Here is a 4,313-nt window from a genome sequence, read left to right as displayed (position 1 = left end):
TCCCCTGCATCGGCAGGCAGACTCTCAACCACTGAGCCACCAGGGAAGCCCTTTGCTCCATTCTTGGCTAGTCTTTTCTTCTCTCTTCTGGCATTGGAGGTGGAAGGCCTCATGTGTTTGGGGATAGAGGGAGGTTTCTCTGCTGCATGAGGATATCACTGTCAGGACCCTATGAGATGACTGAACCCTGCGGAGAGCCTGCCCTGGGCTGGGTCATGTGGGCATAGGAAGGGGAGACCTTGGGTTTGGCCACTGAATGACCCTGTCAGGCTCATTAGCTCCCTCTTCTTCCCACAGGGAAAATGACCATTAGTACAAGAGCTCTTCACAGATCTTGCCTGTGTCCTCAGGCACAGACTTGTGTGGCCTACAGTTCCCAGGTCTGTGAAGATCTCGTGGTCGTTCCCACCTCCCACAGTTTTGTCTACAAAGAGAGAAATGGTCTTATAACCATGATTTTCTACATGTCCCAGGCAATACCTCTTGCTCTATCCATTCCGAAAGGCCTCAAAGCCGATCTGGCCTACCACAGAAAACCTGAGGCCTTTATTTGCAAATGCTTTGCACAGATCTGCTACACTTTTTTGTCTTACATTTTCTTTCTTTATAATGTGTATAGAACTCCATGTGTTCTTTGGGGCTGCAGCTTCTTTCAATAGAGGATGAATTCACATCCCATTTAGAATTTCAATGAAAGCACCCCTTCTTCTTCAGGAGTTTGGTTTCTACAATGTAGCTCAGTCATTGATTAAATCTTGGATTAGGGCCTTACCAAGGTGACCTTGAATATAAGAGTTGCCCATCTTTGTACGCTACCAAGCCATTTCCTGGAAACACATAATCATATTTTGTTAACCTCATCATTTCCCAGCTTCACCTGCACTTTATCGAAATTCAACCCACCTATGACTCAGATTTTGATCTTCTGCCTCAATTTTTATAGAATGCCATTTATTTCTTTAGTAATTTTCTGCTGAGGGGCCAGCAGGGTCCAGTCCACACCAAGGAGGCAGAACACTGGGCCAGGAGCCCTCAAGTCCCTAGTTTCCATCCCCTCCCCTACTTTCTGTTAAAATAATGAAAATAATTGACTTTTTAGTATTCTATTTGATCTCCTACATATAATTTTATTATTCACTGTTTCAATTAGTTTTATAGTGGTTATTTTAGGGATTACAATATGCTTCCTTAACTTTTCACCTACCTTGAATTAATATCATACCAATTCATATAAGGCAAGAATTATTTCCAGTCTCATTTTCTTCAGCTGGATTCACTTCCTGTGGTGACCCTTGCAACTCTGCTCTGTTAGTCCTAGATTCTCTTTGGTTTTGTTTTACTGAAAGTTTATTTTGCCTTCCTTTTTGAAGAATACCTCCACTGTATATAACATTCTAGGTAAATGTACAATTTTTTTCCTTATTTCTAACTTTGTACTGCGTACAGAAAGCTTTCAAAGATAGTACAAAGAATTTTTATATATCCTTCACCCAGATACCCCAAAGGTTAACATTTTACCATATGTGCTTTATCTGCTATATGTACCTGTTTCTTTTTCTTAGAACCATTGGAGAGTAAGTTGCAGACATGATGACCCTCTATCCACTAATATTAGTTTAATTTGCATTTCTTAAAAATAAGGGTAAATGTACTTTGTTTTCTTTTTTAAAATTATTTTTCCTTTTTTTAAATTTACTTTTTTATACAGCAGGTTCTTAAAGTCATCAACTTTATACACATCAGTGTATAAATGTGAATCCCAATCACCCAATTCATCACACACACCCCACCCCCTGCGGCTTTCCCCCCTTGGTGTTCATACATTTGTTCTCTACATCTGTGTCTCAATTTCTGCCCTGCAAACCAGTTCATCTGTACCATTTTTCTAGGTCCCACATATATGTGTTAATATACGATATTTGTTTTTCTTTTTCTGACTTACTTCACTCTGTATGACAGTCTCTAGATCCATCCACATCTCTACAAATGACCCAATTTCATTCCTTTTTTTGGCTGAGTAATATTCCATTGTATATATGTACCACATCTTCTTTATCCATTCATCTGTCAATGGGCATTTAGGTTGCTTCCATTGTAAATGGCTATTTACAATAGTAAACAGTACTGGAATGAACATTGGGGTGCATGTGTCTTTTTGAATTATGGTTTTCTCTGGGTATATGCCCAGTAGTGGGATTGCTGGATCATATGGTAATTCCATTTATAGTTTTTTAAGGAACTTCCATACTGTTCTCCATAATGGCTATATCAATTTACATTCCCACCAACAGTGCAAAAGGGTTCCCTTTTCTCCACACCCTCTCCAGCATTTGTTGTTTGTAGATTTTCTGATGATGCCCATTCTAACTGGTGTGAGGTGATACCTCATTGTACTTTTGATTTGCATTTCTCTAATAATTAGTGATGTTGAACAGCTTTTCATGTGCTTCTTGGCCATCTGTAAGTCTTCTTTGGAGAAACGTCTATTTAGGTCTTCTGCCTATTTTGGATTAGGTTGTTTGTTTTTTTAATATTGAGCTGCATGAGCTGTTTATATATTTTGGAGATTAATGCGTGGTCTGTTGATTCGTTTGCAAATATTTTCTCCCATTCTGAGGGTTGTCTTCTTCTCTTATTTATGGTTTCCTTTGCTGTGCAAAGGGTTTGAAGTTTCATTACGTCCCATTCCTTAATTTTTGTTTTAATTTCCATTACTCTAGGAGGTGGATCAAAAAAGATCTTGCTGTGATATATGTCAAAGGGTGTTCTTCCTATGTTTTCCTCTAAGAGTTTTATAGTGTCCAGTCTTAAATTTAGGTCTCTAATCCATTTTGAATTTATTTTTGTGTATGGTGTTAAGGAGTGTTCTAATTTCAATCTTTTACATGTAGCTGTCCAGTTTTCCCAGCACCACTTATTGAAGAGGGTGTCTTTTCTCCACTGTATATCCTTGCCTCCTTTGTCATAGATTAATTGACCATACGTGCGTGGGTTTATCTCTGGGCTTTCTATCTTGTTCCATTGATCTATGTTTCTGTTTTTGTGCCAGTTCCATATTGCCTTGATTACTGTAACTTTGTAGTATAGTCTGAAGTCAGGAAGTCTGATTCTTCCACCTCCATTTTTTCCCTCGAGACTGCTTTAGCTATTCAGGGTCTTTTGTGTTTCCATACAAATTTTAAGATTTTTTGTTCTACTGTTGTAAAAATGCCATTGGTAATTTGATAGGGATTGCATTAAATCTGTAGATTGTTTTGGGTAGTATAGTCATTTTTACAATATTGATTCTTCCAATCCAAGAAAATGGTATATCTCTCCATCTGTTGGTGTCATCTTTAATTTCTTTCATCAGTGTCTTATAGTTTCCTGCATACAGGTCTTTTGTCTCCCTAGGTAGATTTATTCCTAGGTATTTTATTCTTTTTGTTGCAATGGTAAATTCATCATTAGTGTATAAGAATGCAAGAGATTTCTGTGCATTAATTTTGTATCCTGCAACTTTACCAAATTCATTGATTAGCTCTAGTAGTTTTCGGCTGGCATCTTCCGGATTCTGTATGTATAGTGAGTGTCATGTCATCTGCAAACAGTGACAGTTTTACCTCTTCTTTTCCAATTTGTATTCCTTTTCTTTTGTTTTCTTCTCTGATTGCCACGCTAGGACTTCCAAAACTATGTTGAATAATAGTGGTGAGAGTGGACATCCTTGTCTTGTTCCTGGTCTTAGAGGAAATGCTTTCAGTTTTTCACCATTGAGAATGAGGTTTGCTATAAGTTTGTCATATATGGCCTTTATTATGTTGGGGTAGTTTTCCTCTATGTCCACTTTCTGGAGAGTTTTTATCATAAATCGGTGTTGAATATTGTCAAAAGATTTTTCTGCATCTATTGAGATGATCATATGGTTTTTGTCCATCAGTTTGTTAATATGGTGTATCACATTGATTGATTTGCATATATTGAAGAATCCTTGCATCCCTGGGATAAATCCCACCTGATCATGGTGCATGATTCTTTTAATGTGTTGTTGGATTCTGTTTGCTAGTATTTTGCTGAGGATTTTTGCATATATGTTCATCAGTGATATTGGTCTGTAATTTTCTTTTTTTGTAGTATCTTTGTCCGGTTTTGGTATCAGAGTGATGGTGACCTCATAGAATGTTTTTGGGAGTGTTCCTTCCTCTGCAATTTATTGGAAGAGTCTGAGAAGGATGGGTGTTAGCTCTTCTCTAAATGTTTGATAGAATTCACCTGTGAAGCCATCTGGTCCTGGACTTTTGTTTGTTGGAAGATCTTTAATCACAGTTTCAATT

The 4,313-nt window shown here is 37.7% G+C and overlaps 1 pseudogene; it reads right to left on the bottom strand.

The window, feature by feature from the left end:
* Nucleotides 1-309: 309 nt before the first annotated feature.
* LOC102988856 (phosphomannomutase 2-like) lies at nucleotides 310-1,051 on the bottom strand (annotated as a pseudogene).
* Nucleotides 1,052-4,313: the final 3,262 nt, after the last annotated feature.

Source organism: Physeter macrocephalus, chromosome 1, assembly GCF_002837175.3.
Source record: "Physeter macrocephalus isolate SW-GA chromosome 1, ASM283717v5, whole genome shotgun sequence".
Classification (NCBI taxonomy): domain Eukaryota; kingdom Metazoa; phylum Chordata; class Mammalia; order Artiodactyla; family Physeteridae; genus Physeter; species Physeter macrocephalus.
The sequence above is the reverse complement of the archived record's forward strand: the minus strand, read 5'-3'. Positions and strand labels throughout refer to the sequence as shown.